General features: G+C 44.1%; 1 protein-coding gene across 1 annotated transcript in view; it reads left to right on the forward strand.

The window, feature by feature from the left end:
• LOC146208927 (uncharacterized) overlaps positions 1 to 18,069 on the forward strand; it is a 261,822-nt gene that overhangs the window by 43,613 nt on the left and 200,140 nt on the right. The gene's annotated exons all lie outside the window — the stretch shown is intronic.

The following is an 18,069-nucleotide window of genomic DNA, read 5'->3' on the forward strand; positions in this document are numbered from 1 at the left end:
CCTTAGAGTTCATCTGCAATCTGACTTAACATGGCACAACCACATTAATATAACTTTAGCGTCCGCCAACCGCTCACTCGGCCTGCTAAAGCACAACCTCAGACAGGCTTCCCCCACCTGAAGAAACTAGCGTTCCTCACGCTCATTCGTCCGAAGATTGAATATGCATCAACCATCTGGGATCCTGAACAAGCCTAACATTGAGTCCTTGCAGAACCGTGCTGCGTTTTATTTATTCTGACTACTCACATATTACCAGTGTCACTGCACTAAAAAATCGCGCCGAATTAGAAGACGTTTTTCCGCCGCGAACTATCACGGCTAGCACTTTTCCATAAACTGTATCACCATACATCGCTCCACCACGATTTTTTCCTATCACCATCAGCCTTCTTTCCACGGCTCGACCATCCGCACAAAGTTAAGCGCATCTCGTGTCGTTCATCTGCATTTGCGAAGTTATTCATACCGCGCGCTATCATAGAGTGGTACGTTCTACGATTACACATAGCCACTGAATCCAACGCCTCCACATTTCACGATCTCATCCGCAGCGACGTTGACATTTGAAATGTACTTTTTTTGGAAATACGTACACGCAGTAGTACGTTCATTTCTGTTATGCCTTATTGTTTTCTTAAAACTATACTTTGTATTCTATTGCTTTCTATAGCCTGTTTCTTTATCCTATGGTGCTTAATTATTTTCTCATGCTATACTTAGCCTGTTTATTGTTCATTCGCTTTTAATAATGTTCCTGTTACATGTTTTCGTTTTTTACACGCCCCCCACCCCCCCCCCCTTATGTAATACCCTCGAATGAGGGCCTTTAGGGTTATGTTGAATAAAAATAAGCCTTAATGCTCCCAAAATGAAATGCAGCTGACCGGCTCCGTAAGCGGACAAAAAAAAATTGTTACTCATCAAGAAGAGCCCGAGAGGAATGCAAATTTATTTTCCAGCAATCAAATCGGTGATCTTTGTCTGTGCGCGCTTTGTGAGCAAAGACCGCACCGATTTTCCGTAGGTCTGAAGTTCTACGTATAGCACTGTAGGCCTAACAAGCTGAGCTTGAGAAAAGCATGCACTCAAAGGCGTGGGGAAATATGCGCAGAAGCACAATGGCCAACGAACAACATGAAGCGTGCCACAAAAAAAAGCACCGAACAGCAACAGCGCCGCTTGGAATACGACACTAGACATTTTTTTTTTTTTTTACCGCCATCACCATCTGGTGAATTCAACTGACCATTACAGCTCTTGTTTTGCGCCGCGCAGTTAGAAAAAAAATTGGGACGAAGGTGCCCCGCGCTGTTACCGTGGGCTCGCAATCTATAAATTTTGAAAGTGTACTCTATAGAATAGACCAAACATAGTCCCTTCCAGTCAGGGCAGATCACGGAATCGATTACGTTATTTCGAGTTAGTCAAAGCATTGTATCCTATAGAAGTCTGAGGGGGAATAAGGCTATGAGAGACGCCGTGGTGGAGGACTTCGGCAATTTCGACCACCAGGGGTTCTTTAACGTGCACCTACATCGCACAGCACTCGGTTACAAACCAGACCAAACCAATATCTTCGTTAAATCGGGACTTTCGTTAAATCGGGTTTCGTTAAATCCTGTTTAGACTGTACTTTCTTTGTCAAGAACGTTCCTCTGGGCGGTGAGCCTAAAATCGCACCAGAGGCAACCGACCAACACTTCACGTATATGCAGTGTACTTACTCCAAGAGCCGGATTATCAAGGTTTAAAAGGGTTCAAATGAACCGGGCCCTCCGTTCACAGCCCCCCCCCCCCCCCCCCCCAAGGGCTTGAAAAAAAATGACGGATTTCGTGGTTTGTTTAAAAAAAAGTCAAATCATCATTTTCTCGATTTCCCATGATTGAAGATATAGCAGATGTGGAATGCTTCAAAAACTCTTCGTCGCATCATACGCTTAATCCCAAAGATAGCTTCATATTTCGCCAGTCAAAGTACAAAGCTTTGTACTCGCCAAATATATGAAAAAATAAAACTTTCAAATGAATATAGCTAATTGTAACTGGTTTCAGTTGGTTTAAGCTGATCTCAGCTGGTACTCATCTGGCATTGACTGGTTCCAGTTGCCTATCAGCTGTAATTCAGCGGGTCTAAGTCGGTGCTCAAGTGAAATCGATGGGTTCTAGCTGGTTTTCAGTTGGAAGTCAGCTCGTATCAGCTGGTCAAATAACTAGCCGTTGTTATTACTGCTATTGAGGTCATTTGTGTGTTTTATTCATCTTAGCGTATGCAGTGAAAGCTGTGACAAAACCCATAAATTATTAGTTGAGAATATAACTGCTCATAGCTGACAGCCACAGAAATAACTGACAGGAATAAACGAATGTTTCCTTAAATATGAATTTCTACGAACCTAGAACCAATTGTCCCCCACCTGACATAGAAAATAAAGTGGCCGCAGTAGCAGGAAAAGTACAATGAATTCAAGGAGATGATGAGTCAGCATCTGAAGCAGGGAAGGTGATAGCAGGTGTTTTCTGATAGGGCACAGTCATTCCAAACGAACCTGATTAGGAGTTGTCACGAGCTTTTCGGAAGTGGTTAAGTACCAGCATCGGCTCGGAATGTTAGAAAAAATAAATAAACGAAATAAGGAGGAAAGAAGGGCGACTGAAGAAAACATTAGAGAACAGTAGATCAGAGTAGCCAATACCTGCAAAGCGGGGCATTATCAAATAAAAAACGTTCAATCTTCAATGTGGTTTAAACTCCTAGTTGCTAAAAATACGCGATTGAAAACTCGTTTTGGCTTCCCGCGTCGTATATTCTTAAAATAGCTTGACTGCACATAGTATCATCATAAAAATAACGCAATTGTTTTACGCTATGAAATACACAAAGTGAAAACGTATTCGCTGCATAAGAAATGCGAGCGGTGTTGATCAAAAACTGAGCACTGCGAAAAAGCAAATTCAAGCAGCCTTCAAATTCCTATTTTTGACGGTCGATATTTTCGAAGAACCACACAGTCGAATTCAAAGCTTTATCAATATAGTTCCCCCTCGATGTAAAAGTCCTTTAATTTCTCGCTACAGTTTTGCTCGTTGAAATAAATTATAACATACTACTGCTTATTTTATATATTATTTGTCAAAAATTGAGTTCCCTCAATTGATCTCAAGTAAATTATGCTTACCTTGCTATACAACTTATTCCGACAGCCCGTCCTGCATGGACGTATCTGACAAAGTTTGAAAATAAATACCAACAAATTAATTCACCCGGAGTGAAGCCATGCTTGTTCAATGTAGCAGAAAAGATAAACGCTGTAATAAAAGAATAATATTGATAATTATCCTCAAGAAGTCGAGCAAATGTTTTGAGAATTTTAACCCCCCACCTCTTCCTCCGAGCAACAGCAGCTCTCCAAAACCCAGTAAAATAATGTATTTCTTGTATATTTGCGCTTTTGCAAAGAACAGTCTTTCGCCAAACTGAGGCTTCATAGAGTAGCGCTTAACACCTCTAAATTATCTGCGTACAACCACTATGATATGCATAAAGAAAAACGAAAAGCGGAGACATTGTTTACAAGCAATATGAAGGAAGGAAGGAGCTGCTTTACCGCTAGATGTCTTCGCGTTGAATCATCAGCTTCTTAGAAGTCCACTGTTTGATAAATAATATCCTTTTCTCGAGGCAGCCACCTGTTAAATAAATAAAGCATACTGTAAGAGCTATTGAGCTCGTACAGGTTATTGGCGCTAATAATTCGAGCATCTGGATAACTGAACAGTTTACCTTGCTCCGCCTAAAAATAGAATATTGTGTGGTAAATCCAATAAACGCCATAGAAGCAAATGCACAACAACGGGACAAGCACGTTCTTAAAGGTAAAAAACTTAGCAAAAAATCGGTGTTTGATGTCCCATAACAATGATAGGCGACGTAGTGATAAAGGCGAGAGGGCATCACTCTCACTATTTCGCTTGCTTTCACACTAGTGCAAAAATGTTATGAAACACTCTTTTTACACATTTGTTATAATAATTGTGAAAAGTGGTGAGGTCAAAGTGAAACTAAGACACTTTTCTTCCTCACAACACAGTCATCTCGAAGAAGCCTAGCGCAAAGCCCGGCGAAAGATTACACGCATTGTGTCACATGCGGTTACCTGATTGCATCGATGCTCTAACCCCGTTTAATACACATACTAAGTGGTAACGTAAAGCACCAGACTACCGCGACAGTGTCTTCATTGTCTTCGGGGAAATGGTAGGCAAGAGGCTCACCCACAACCATCTTTTCCTTCTCGAGTGAAATTGAGATGAAGCCGCGTAGCAAAGGAAACGCGCGGGCGCGACTGTCTTTCCCCAAGATTCCCCTTCGTTATCGTGGCACTTATCTGCTAGGAGGAGTATTTATCGGTAGTATCCATTCATTACTGAAACCCAACGGCAGAAACCTTGTTGACTTTTCCCATTCCGCATGCCATCATAGCACATTCGACTTGGATTATTCGTTTCTGCTTTCATGAGCTCTCGCGACAAATGCTGGAAGCAAAAAAATCCATGACATGTTCTTGAAGGAAGGCTCGTGATTTACAACTTAGGTGTTTTCAGCTTTCATTATGAATTTTTTTAACGCATAGCATGTAGTTATATGCACCAATGAATATCTACTTTGTGTGAACGTTAGTACTTGCTTCTAAAGCAACAATCTTCATGGCACTCGTATTCTCCTTATTCATATATCTTCCCAAAAAAATAGTTTGCCTTCGTCTACAATGAAGGTATTGATACAAGCCGTTATTGTGCGTTTTCTAAGTTCTTAACCATACAAATATTTTCTCGTGGGAAATCAACTACAACTTTATTAAAACGTGCTTCGTAAGTAAAACCATTACGTTGGCGAGCTAAAAGACGAAGCCAATTACATTGTAGAAGTACAGATGTTTTAAAATACATTGAAAGCTAACAGGGCTCTATTGAATGCATAAGGTATCCCCCCCACCCTATTACAAATCGCGCGGCTGATAGACTGCTCATTCATACGGTTTCTTGCAACCTTGTTTATGTTCAGATCCTTGTAATTCAGAGATTATTCGTCGTTCCATTATGCAGTAAGATTGATCCCAATTTTATTACGAAGCGGCTGGTAATGTCTGATGGCAGTCGTTATATTTCCAGCAACGATAGTTAAGGTAACTGCGCCTAACTTGAAACCTAGACATTCTACATGTACGAATGGTATATGAGTTCTAAATATGCCAAAAGGGGCATGTGCACACTCAGCGAGATCACCCTCTCTGAGCGAACGATGAGTTTCAAATGTCGACAGATAACATTCCAGTTTAAACAATTTTTATACTTCACACTAGAACATTCCCTCTTTTAAGGTGTATATCGTTTGCAAAATGTACGACACACTCAACGATAGTTGTAAGCTTGTCCTAGTATATAATATAAAAACAAATATAATATATTCTTAACGTACTCCCAAGCCATGTCCTCGGTGGCGTGCGAGTGGAGACAGAATGTTCGCCGTCCTTTGATACGTCGCACGGCCGGTTTGTCATGGTTTGCTACTGGAAGTAAATGAAAAGAATTGGAATAAAGAAAGCAGCAACAATTATCACACCCTAGCCGTGGCAGCTTATGCTAGCTCAGGTCAAAAGTGCGCTAAAGGCATGAAACCTCTTTCTGGGAAGTGTTATTGAACCTCGCGTGCCTTTCCTGATTATTATTTACGCTGGCATTTCAGTTCGATTGTTCCGTTTATTATTTAGTGAGAGTGTGCTCCCTCAGAGTTTGCCGCGAAGAATTACATAAGCTCTCAGCTCTTTTGTAAGAAGTTTATCTAAGTTCCTTTCAAATTAAATGCTATTAGGTAATTATTTATTTCTCTCCGTCGATTTCCTAATTACCTGAAAATTAAGAAATAACTGTTACAGATCAAGTTGTCTGCTTTTTTTTTTTTTGTGGACGTGTAAATTCGTACTTGCGACAACGGAGGTTAAAACAGATGCTTCATTATGACAACTTTGCGATATGCGCAGGAAGTTTACGAAAAGAAATCTTCGTAACCAACATTATGAATTCCATTCCATTAAACCCGCCAGCGACAACAGTACTTTGAAACTTTCATGAAGACCTGTGTCGACAGCATAACAATGCTCTCAGTTCTTTCAGATTTGATACCACTGGTAGCACGTGACTGGTCTCCCAAGCTGCCATCCCCTACTGCATGCCCTGTGCATTACATATTGCTCTTTCTTTTACAGATTAAGGGGACAAAATAACAGAATAAAATAACTTTTTCTGTAATCTTACTGATCGAAGCGATATATTTCTGCCCCGTAAAGTGAATTCAGAGATTAAACAAAGGTAATATATTACTTCTGCGTATAGAAGTGTATGAACGGCACTTTTTTCTGTGCCTCATGTAATACGACAGTGCACGTATGCCAGTGAAACGAATATGGGTACTACAGCTTCTCTATAGCGTCGAATACGAATTGCATAGCGATAGCACCAAATTGTATACAAATTAAGTGTTCGTACCAGTATTCACACCTTTTTTTTATTAATTGTAGAAAACGGGAAGGCTAATGATGTAAAACACTAGGCTATGATGAGTACAGTGCTAACGTGTGGGCTTATAACTATTTACTGCTAAAACACCGCCAAAACCTCCACTAAAGGACCCGAACACAAATTCAGCACATTATTTCTCAGCAACAAGAAATAGACGCAGAAAAATAAAATTTCGCAATAGGGCATTCTGTCGCAACGTCCGGCGGGGACAGAAAATGTGAGCTATGACCGAAGAAGACAGCGTAGCTCGAAAATGAACACTTCATTCTGCTCGTACTGATCAATGCAAGATGGTGGACAGAGTCGATATGTGCCCTTTCTTAACCGTGAAACACTTTTAGGACCCGTTCTCGGCCTGCCGCCGGGGCGACCGCAGAGCAGAGCAGGAAGAAATCATGAAATCGATCAAAAGATGAATCTAACCCTTAAACGAACTTTTAGACATAGGCAAACATCTAGGCGCCCGTTTACTGTGTATTTTCTTGTGTACATCACCGTGTCTTCGTCTTTCCGCCAGTTTTAATCTCTACAAATATGTACCAACTGTCCCAGCTCTTCACTCTACTGAATAATTTAGTGTGCGATGCTGGTTCATGTTAAAGACCTACCGGTTGTCCAAACTTCCGAAGCTCTCAACTAGCGGACTTCATTGTCTGAGTCGCTTGGGAACTTAAATCTCTATAAACCAAGCTAAACTAAACAAACTATCCATGGGTTACCCCCTGATGTCTACAGGCTACGCTGTTGCTGGAGCTGCGCCTCCATCAAAAGGGCTTTAACTACCTGTTTGCGTTCCAGCTAGTATGAGTGCATTTCTTCGATGCTAGCTTATGAACCCTCTATGAAGACCCACACTCCGTTGCTGTTGATGTCATGATATTGCGTTGAAGGCATTGCCAAACAAAAGCTGCACAATTCCCTTTTTTGCCACACTGTATACGGCGTATAGTACAAAGTCATAGTATGGATGGTTCAGTCTATCGCCCAAGATATAATGCAATGCAGCTTCAAGCTTCGCCCGTCATTTGTCATCCTTTAGCCTTCACTAGTATTGCTATAGAAATAAAGAATATTAGCAGAAATAAGCATTCCTCAAAGAGAGAGCCAAATCTTAAGTCCTACCTAAATAACTGATTTGAAGTGCTTAATGAACAATACTACTGCCTTAACGCCTTTAAGTGTACAATCGGAGGCAACGTGATCCATCGCCAAAGAGATGAAAGCAGTGACACGGTCGTGGCTCAGTTATCGCATGCGGGGCTTCTACTAAGGCGGCCCACTCTCGCTATATCGCCAAAAAAAAAAGCATTTTTGCCAACGGCGTTGTGTCGCATCAAGTTGAAGTTTTCAAAGGTCTACGGTTGGTCACAGCCTGCTTTTGAAACAAAGAGAAACTGATTACCAGTAATCTATTACAAGATAGAAGAATTGAATTACCCCAAACGTTACAACCCCAGGACTATAATAGAGTGATAACGAAATATACGAGTATGTAATCAGTTACAAGTAATCAAATACTTTATCACGCTTACGTGCAACTGTCTTGAAGTCGCACAACTGCCCTTGTGGTTGACCACCGCACTGCCTAGAACTCTCGAAGTTAGGGCTACTTGTTACATGAGCACGCCCAAACGTGCAACGCAATACAGATAGTCTAGTCATTTCTCTCACCTGTCAGAGCAGTCTATACAACAGACATACGGAGGCCGTATTTTGGTCCCCTGGGTGGAGTGACTGTCTTTGCTTCTAGGTTCTAGAATATCACCTTCCAGATAAAAAAACCCTGCAATTATTTTGCTTGCCCCAATCCGGAATATTCGGCTATGCCTGAGAATAGATACTGCGCATTCCTATTGAAAAATTTCATATCGCACCAAGCAAAGTTTTGCCGGAACATACAGATCCAGCACTGACCTCGTATCGATGTACTCCGTCCTGTATAAACAAGTTTGTGCCTAAGCGGTATAACCATCAAACAGGACAAAGCAGCTTGGAATGGAGCTCTTTTTGGACAGACCACCTCCTACATGCGGCTTGAACCAGACAGTCGATGACCAGCACGAATCTCAAGGCTGTTAATTGGTTGCTAGATTCGGTTATAGTGGCTAGCGCAGAATGAAGATCCACACAGAAGATAGCGGGAAAGGACACATGCTAGAGGAACAGGAATATCGTCTGTCCTTTCTCCCTGCTTTGTGTGTCCGTTTTATTGTGCTGTAGTCACTGCATGGAGCTCAGACCAGAATGGCCGGACTGATACGTTATTCTAGACACACCATGTCCGGTTTGAGGCTGAAACCGGATGAACCCGTTTTTGTATGGCGCTTATAACGCCCGAAGCATGTCAGTTCCGTAACTCAAACCGGACCGATTGCTAAAGCTGTAGCCGGAATGGCAATGCAGGAATTCCGACGCGCTAATGAGCGTGAAAACATGCACAGCATTAATTACAACTATCCTGTATAGGTTGGTTACGCACGCGTCTTCACAAATACCTCCAAGGAGGCCATCGCATACCTTTTTCAGAATCTTCCCTCGCGAGCATGCAAGTTAATTGCAAGCAACAATTACAGCAGCTCATCATATCTTGTGGTGCACCTTCATACGTCCAACTGAAAAAGAGTCTGCATGCAAATGTAATAGGAAAAATGTAGCCTTTCGTCACGAACACAAAACATATACTCTAGTATAAAGGAAACACATCACTGACCACGGAAATATGCACAGATTAGGCACATCAGGTGATACTTCCTTCAATCATTTAACACATTTTATTTTCACCAAAGAAGGAATACAAGGCCAAAAAAAGGAGTATAGAAAAAACTGCACAGCAGCAGCTTGACAACACTAGGCCACTGAGGCGCTGAGACACATGCTCGTTAAGAAATTTTCTTCGATGACTGCACGTAAAAAAAAAAACATATTACATGTACATATTCAGAACGCAAAATATAGCTGTTACACACATTCTATAATTTGCTGTAAGATACACAACACAATGAGTAAAGTAAATATTACACGCTAATTTACATTGAAAGCAAACATGACATAAAAAAGGGACACAAACAGATGTTGTGATCGTTGAGACAAGTTGTTTACAGTAGTATTTCTAAGATATCCCACTTGTAGTCCGTTTTTGTTTTGTTTGTTGCTTTGTGAAGCAGTTTAGTGTTTAGCGCTTTGCGGCCTATTCGTTCAGATCGGTATTTAGTGTGTGAGGTAGGAATTTGCGTTGATGTTTGGTATGAATGAGAGCAAGCATATTCCTAATTGCGCTGTTGAGCGTGAGAAACTAATGTCGCGGGCCTTGTACCGCTCTATAGTAATATCTTAGAGTGTTGTGCTGGGGGTACATATTATCAACCTTTGTATTTTGTGTGGAAAGTATATTCGTATGCCTCTAAAACAGTACCATTTATATTGCTAAACTGCTTTCGCTTTAGGTGATATATTTTCCTGCAGATTTTCTGACGTAGTCTCTGTCTACACCAGGGTGCAATAGCTAAATTGGGAGTGAAACAATGCATTACATGACCTTTTTTGGAAATACATACCCGTTCCTATTAATTATACCTATTAGTTTTCACAGTTTGCAGAAACGCGGTTAACATGTGCGTTCCTAATCATCTTAGAGTGTTGTGCTGGGGGTACATATTATCAACCTTTGTATTTTGTGTGGAAAGTATATTCGTATGCCTCTAAAACAGTACCATTTATATTGCTAAACTGCTTTCGCTTTAGGTGATATATTTTCCTGCAGATTTTCTGACGTAGTCTCTGTCTACACCAGGGTGCAATAGCTAAATTGGGAGAGAAACAATGCATTACATGAGCTTTTTTGGAAATACATACCCGCTCCTATTAATTATACCTATTAGTTTTCACAGTTTGCAGAAATGCGGTCAACATGTGCGTTCCTAATCAGGTGGTTTGAAAAATACAACGCCAAATGCTTTCACACAGTTTGCTGTATTAATTACAGTCACATCCAATAGCACTGGAAGGTTGATTCTGATTCCACTTTCTCACAACAATGCAGAAACTCTAGTTGGCAACAGCTCCCAACTTTCCGATACTATGTGGTTTCGTCAGATCGCAAACGCCAACGAAGAATCAGTCCTCGGCCATGTCAGCTTCCAGCTACCACTTGTCGACGTCATACCCGTAATTTTATGCTCACAACCACTGCGCTGACATTTTTTGGTGACGAGACATTTAACGAAAAGGAACATGGCCCAGCATGCTACTTCGCGGTGCCCTATATTTCAGGAACCTTATATGAGAATTGTGGTCATTAGTTTCAACATGCTAAAAATGCTTAGTACGTCCTTCCTCTCCTGACCACATATTTATCTGAAAAATGCAATATTGTCGCGTAAATTAGGTCCCTCAAAGTTGTGAACGGGAGAGGCTCAGAGTCCAGAAACATCGTTAGAGCTCAGTCTTGGAGCTAGTGAACTTCTTCTTTCTCTCACCCCTCTGTGCGTCTTCGTCGTCAGCGCATGCTACATTAGCCCCCCCCCCCCCCCCCCCCTGTTTGAGAAGCATCGGCCCGATGCTAAATTGAAGTTGGGCAGAATAGCATAGTCACTGTTGCTTGGCCTGAAAAGGCTTCAGCCGGACCACGTGGACCACTTCAGAACGTTTGGGCCGTCGGGGTTCTGGTTCTTCATGCGGAACGACTTCATAGTCCAGATCACCGACGCGTCGAAGTACGCGGTAGTGACCGAAATTACGGCGCAAGTTTTTCACTGAGTCCGTGTAGTCGACTAGAGTACCAAACCCAGACGAGGTCACCTGCAAGATAATCTTCAGTGCGCCGCCGCAGGTTGTAGCGTTCTAAATCTCGGCCTTGCTGCCGGATTTGCACTGGTGCAAGTTGGCGGGCCTCTTCGGCACGCTGTAGATAAGAAGCGACATCGTCATTTTGAATTTCGTCTATATGAGGCAGCATGGCGTCGAGCGTGGTGGTCACTTCTTGTCCGTAAACTAGGCTGAACAGTCATGTTGGTCGTTTCTTTAATGGCGGTATTATATGCAAATGTTACGTAAGGTAATTTTCGTCCCACGTCTTGTGATGGACGTCCTCATACATCAACACATCAACCTGTCGGCAATGGTCTTGTACGGACGTTCCGTCTGGCCGTTTGTTTGGGGGTGATATGCAGTTGTCTGGCGATGGTTGGTGCCACTAAGAATAATGATATGCTGGATGAACTCTGCAGTCTCTCTGATCTCAGGATACTTTGAAGAACGAAAAATTTCGCAACCTAAAAGGTGGTAGCACAGGAAGAGCAGCGGTTTCAGCGTAGCAGGTCAGGTAGTCAGCAGCTACTATAATGCACTTGTTCCCAGAGGTGGAAGTAGGGAACGGTCCAAGCAAGTCCATCCGTATTAGCCGGAATGGTCTGAAAGGTGGTGTATAGGGCTTTAAAGACCGGCTGGCTTCAGAGGCGGAACCGTACGGCGCTGGCAGGCACGGCAAATTCGAGCATAATGTGTCACATTACTTGACGAACGAGGTCAACAGTACCGTGCTTCAATTGCTGGATAGCGTCCGAGTGACTCCCAGGTGACCGGATGTGGGTTCATCGTGACAGGCTTGAAAATTTTAGCCCCGTAAGCTTGCTGATACAATAAGTAGGTATTGGCGACTGTTGGCGGTAAACTTTTTCTTGACGAGAACGCCGTCACGTAAACACAGACAGGACGACGAAAAAATTTAGGGATAATTCTGCCGGAACTTTGAAGAAAGTCAATTACCTGGCGAAGCTTGGTATCGTTGCGTTGACTATCGGCAAAATTGGCTGAACTGATTGCATTCAGAAATGTGTCGTCATCATCGCCTGCGTCCGAAGCTCGTTGCACAGGAGCATGAGACAGGCAATCCGCGTCTAAATGTTTACGACCTGACTTGTAGGTTACAGTGATGTCATACTCTTGAAGTTGTAGGCACCATCTTGCGAGACGTGCAGAAAGGTATTTGAAGGTTGTCAGCCAACAAAGCGCGTGATGGTCGGTCACCACTTTGAAGGGTCTGCCGTATAGATATGGTCGGAACTTCGAAATAGGTCACACGATGGCGAGGCATTGCTTCTCAGTTGCAGAGTAGTTTGCCTCGGCCTTAGAAAAAAGTCGACTAGCGTAGGCGATCGTACGCTATTGACTGTGATGTATCTGTACTAGGACAGCGCCCAAACCGACGTTGCTTGCATCGGTGTGCAGTGCGGTGTCTGCCGTTTCATCGAAATGTGCTAGAACTAAAGGTGACTGCAGACGACGTGGAAGCTCTTGAAATGCTTGCATTTGCTGTTCTCCCCATGTGAACGGTATATCTGCCTTAGTAAGGAGTGTAAGGGGGGCGGCTATTTTGGATATGTTTTTCACGATACGCCGGTAATATGCACATAATCCAAGGAAGCGTCGAACTTCTGTCTCGTCCCGCGGTGTCGGAAAATTGGCTATGACAATAGTTTTTTTCAGGATCCGCCAGAACTCCCGCCTGGTTCAGGACGTGGCCTCAAACCTTGAGCTCTTTGTAACCGAAATGGCATTTTTCTGCTTTCAGCGTGAGGCCCGACGATTGGATGGCTGCTCGCGCGACCCAGCATACAATTTATTGCACACTCGGTCTCCCCGTCAAGGCACTGCTGCAAATGCGGTACGCGCAAAGTCCTCCTGTGCAATGTATTGCACAGACATGTGCTGCCATCTGGTCAAGATTGAGAGAAGTCAATCGCGCAGGAGTGCCCGCTGGGCAGGTTTGAAAATGGCGTCCATCCCGATGACGTCGTTTTATTCAGTGCGACCAAGTACGTTGCCCTTATTCACTTACCACTTTGCTAAATGTTCTGACTTTTGCAATGAATAGGTTCAGGAATGTACAGAAATCATTTTGAGCATAATTTATCTACAGGCAAGCGCCTATTTTGTCTGTGGCCACGTTGAATTGTTTTGTGTACATTGTATTGCACACTGGGACTGAGCTACAACACAAGGGGTTGTTCTCGTTCTGTTCACCGTAAGTGCTTTTCTGCTTGGGAAGACAAAATGCTGATCTTCAATTTTACTCCAAAATTTATTTCTAATTGATAAGTAAGCAATGTTTGTAATTTAAGGTTTCTTTGGCCCCTGCCAGGGTTGAATCTGAGCAGGGTAGAGACGATTGTGGAGGCCATTGCCTCCCAGGACGGCTCGGATCTCGACTTGTCTGATGATATGAGTTGAACGAAACGTCAATACAAGCACCACAACTAGATGTTTCTTTTTCAGGTGAGTTTCCTAATGCAAGTCGTTACAATATAAGTACAAGATGTGGGACTTAAAGCCGTTTTTTAAGACAACTTGGACGAGGAAGATTCCGGCGGCGGGCCATCAACAAGTGTGGGGAAATTCCCTCCTTGGAGGTATGTTCCGTTTGTGCCGTCACTTCCTGATGTTCCGGATACGCCGGATACTGAGCCCGATTTTCGAACCGAGTGGACTGCTCTGCACTATTTCAAGCAGTATTTTCAGAATAGTTTTACTAAAACATGTAAAAAAACTGAGGTGGGCTACCATCAAAGAAAGGGGACTCTGCTAAGCAGCAACACTGCCGAAATGAAAAATTTCATCGGTGCAACATTTATAATGAGTTGCTTGGGATACCCACAGATCCGTCTTTATTGGGCAAGGCAAACACGAGTTGCTGCTATTGCTGATGTTCTGACTCATGATCGCTTCTTCTTGTTGCGAAAAAGCGTAAACGTTGTGAATGCCTTGGACAACAGTGATGAGGAAAAGAAAGCCGACTGGCTGTGGAGATTGAGACCAGTCATTGAAATGATAAGGACGGCTTGCCTCCAGCTTCCAAAAAGCCCGTCAGCAAGCTAAGACGAGCAAAAAATACCGTTTACAGGCAGAACGACACTGAAGCAATACGTCCCTGGTAAACTTCATCCAACAGGGCTAAATCATTTTGTGCTCTCCAGCCCAAGCGGAATGGTTCTAGACTTCTAAATAATCAGGGAAAGTCTGCGCTCGCAGCTGACAGATCAGAGCTGAGTGTGGGTGCTTGAGCTGTGCTTTGATTGTCAAAGCCCATGACAACAGGAAGTTCTTTATTTTTTGATCGCTACTTCACTTCTGCACCCCTGCCTTGGCACCTCTCGAGCCAAGGCCTGCGTGGAACTGGCACCATAATGAAGAATCGCGTACGAAACGATTCCAAGCTCCCTGATGACAAAGCTTTGGTGAAGAAAGGCCGCGGATCTTTTGCCAAACTGTCAATGTGGCTGATGGCATTTGTCTTGTTAAGTGGTTTGACAACAAGGCCATTAAGTTCGCTTCTTCACACATTGGTGAGGAGCCAGTAGGAGAATGCAAAAGATGGTGCAAGAAGGAGAGAATCTATAAGGATGTACCTCGGCCGGCTATCGTCGAAGAGTACAATAAGAGAATGGGAATCGTTGACCTCTGTGATAAAATGATGAGTCTCTACCCAAGCAAGGCAAGGACAACGCGCTGGACTCTTAGTGCTCATTGTTTTCTTGCTGACGTGGCTGTCGTTAATGCATGGTTGCAGTGTAAAGAAGATTGTCAACTCCTAGGAGTTGCTAGCAAGAACACACTTAGTCTACTGGACTTCAAGCTGCTAATTGCTAATGATTTCTTGAGAGCAGAATTGGATGTGAGTGGAGGCAACGAAGAGCCGCCACCGAAGCGCCCTGCCAGTAAGACAACACTATTGCCTCCCATCTTCTTCCGGACAGCCGGGGCAACACACATGCCCGACCTTTTATTGCAGAAGTCCGCATCAAGATGCCGTAACCCCTCCTGTACTGAACGCACGAAGTTTCGTTGCACTCGCTGTGACGTTTTTCTTTGTATAACTTCTTCAAGAAACTGTTTTAAACAGTTTCATTCCTAGAGATATCACTGAAGGGCACAAAAAAGCCTTCTTGTTCATTACCGACAATCTCTCATTATAATATTTTTTTTAAGTCGATATTTATTGCCTCAGGGCATCAGTAGGTTATGAGATGAAGGATGAATAAATGATTAAATGAATGGAAAAAGGTTGGCTGATTTTATGAAGTCCAGAAGTGAGCGATGATGAGGTCCCTGCGTCCAAGTGACGTATGAGGCAGGATTGGTTGCTGAAAGGCCACCTATTCTCAGGTGCCAGAATCGTGTTGGCTTGAGTGCTGGGCAGTCCCACAGCAAGTGGTGGATGTCGGCCTCGACATCTTCGTTGTTACAGATCGGGCATCCTGGGCGAGGATATAAGTGTTGGAAGTATGACCACGTCCTAGTTACAGCTGGTGTAAGGGCAACACCGACCCGGATCCTCCTAAGCGCAACCTCCTCTGCACGGGTGAGACCGCGGGGAAGGGATATCGCACACGGAGGGATAAGTGCACGTGTGCGGCGCCGGAGGTGCTCCTTTCTTGACAAAAGGAGGGTAGCGTCGTCGACTTCGAGAAGCTGTGGGATTGATGCGTCTTGGTTCACGAGGCGGGTTGCAAAATCAGCTTGACTTTGGGAAGGCAGCAGATCCCGTGGGACCCACTCAATGCGTATTGACTGTGGGATGCGCGCCGCAAGCTGGTGGATGTCCTGGCAAATTTTAGGGCAGCGGCTGACACGTCGGAGCAGACGTACTGCTTGAAGTGCGTCAGTGCGGATTACAATGTGGGCTGTAGGGAGCATGGTTATAGAAGTCACGGAGCAGAGTGCCTCTTGAACTGCCACAAGCTCAACGCAGAAAGATGTAAGTGGTTCCGAAAGCTGAAACGTAGTTGTCTGATTCAGGCTAGGCCTCCGTGGACAGTGGATTGCCGTTTTGGCTTCACAGCCTTGCAGGCTTCCATCTACGTACACTACTACGGAATCCTGAGGCAGGTTAGCATCTTGCTCTTCAAATCTCTGGCGTAGCAACGATGCAGAGTTGGCAGACGTCGGTCTGCGGATGTCAGTTGGCTTGTTGTCTCCTAACTGTATAAATTTCCAGGGAGGGAGAACTGGCGTAGGTGGCTGAAGAATAATGTGTGACGTTGCATATGCCCTCAGTGCTTGCGTGGAATGTGACAAAGTGGCCTTGAGTCTGCGAGCATCTCGGCGCTGCTGCACCAATTCATCGATGGTGTTGAGCTGCGCATTCTCCTGTAACGCTACGACCGGTGTGATTCGTGGAAGGCATGTTATGGTCCTCATAGCTTCTCGATTTAAGGCTTCAAGGCGATCCCATTGTGCCCTTGTAAGATGCTGGAACTGGGCCTGATAAACAATACGGGGCTGCAGAACCGCCCTCACTAACTGGCGTGCAACAGACGAGCCAGCGCCACCCGTTTTAGGTGCAATTCTTCTTATTAAACTTATAGTTTGAAGTGCTTGCTTTTTTGCCTGAGAGAGCCAAGCAGTCGCTGATCCTGATTGGTGAATTGTTAAGCCCAGAATTTTCAGGCTCGAACTTTCTTGTATTGGGGTGCCTGATAGAGAGAGACGAATTGGATTTGAGGCAAGTTTACGGCGTCCCCAGCGGTTGGCGACTGACGTGTATGACGTTTTACACACAGAAAGTTGAAGGCCGATGGAGGAGGCGTAATCAGAGGTTACGTCTAATGCTGACTGAAGGGCGGCCTCTTGAGTGAGAAGATCATGGTGAGTGCTCCATACCGTGATATCATCTGCGTACTGCAAAAACTTGATTTCAGGGATATCATGTAAGCGCCACGCCAATGGGATGAAAGTAATATTGAATAACGTCGGAGACAATACTGATCCCTGGGGCACGCCACGTAGTGAAACGAATGAACCAACAGTGTCACCGCTGAGACGATATTGCAAATTTTCGTCCATCCAAAAATGATGCGACAAAAGTGCGTACTCTCGGAGGGAGATGGAGCATGTCAATGGCATTCAGGATTGCAGCATGACTGATGTTGTCATATGCCTTTTGAACATCCATTGCTAATATGGTACGTACATCGCGGCTGCGGGTAGATGACAGAACTGCTGAGGCCAAGACAGCCAACCCGTCCTCTGTACCTATGTATGGACGAAATCCAATTTGAGCAGGGTGATAAAAACCGTGCTGTTCAAGCCACCAAGAAAGTCGTGTGGCTAGCATTTTCTCTGCAAGCTTGCAAAGCGTTGATGTTAAGGAGATTGGTCGCAAGTTGGCGAGGTCCGTTGGAGGCTTCCCAGGTTTGGGAATAGGGATCACGACAGCGGTTTTCCAGCTCTCGGGTACGACACCATCAAGCCACACTTTGTTTATGGTGTCTAGTAGTTGAGGAAGTGCAGCAGTACTGAGGTTCTTGTAAACCTCATACTGAATTTTGTCCAGGCCGGGCGCTGTTTTCCGTTTCGCATCGTCAATTGCAGCCAGCAGCTCGCACATCGAAAAGGGGCTCGCAATTCCATCTGCGTCGGCAGCAGATGGTAATTTCCATGCGTCTGCAGGGATACCTGCCAAATTAAGGTTTACAGCTGAAGGAGGCAGTATAT

This window comes from Amblyomma maculatum, chromosome 1 (assembly GCF_055883805.1).
Source record: "Amblyomma maculatum isolate TAMU_Amacu chromosome 1, ASM5588380v1, whole genome shotgun sequence".
Classification (NCBI taxonomy): Eukaryota; Metazoa; Arthropoda; class Arachnida; order Ixodida; family Ixodidae; genus Amblyomma; species Amblyomma maculatum.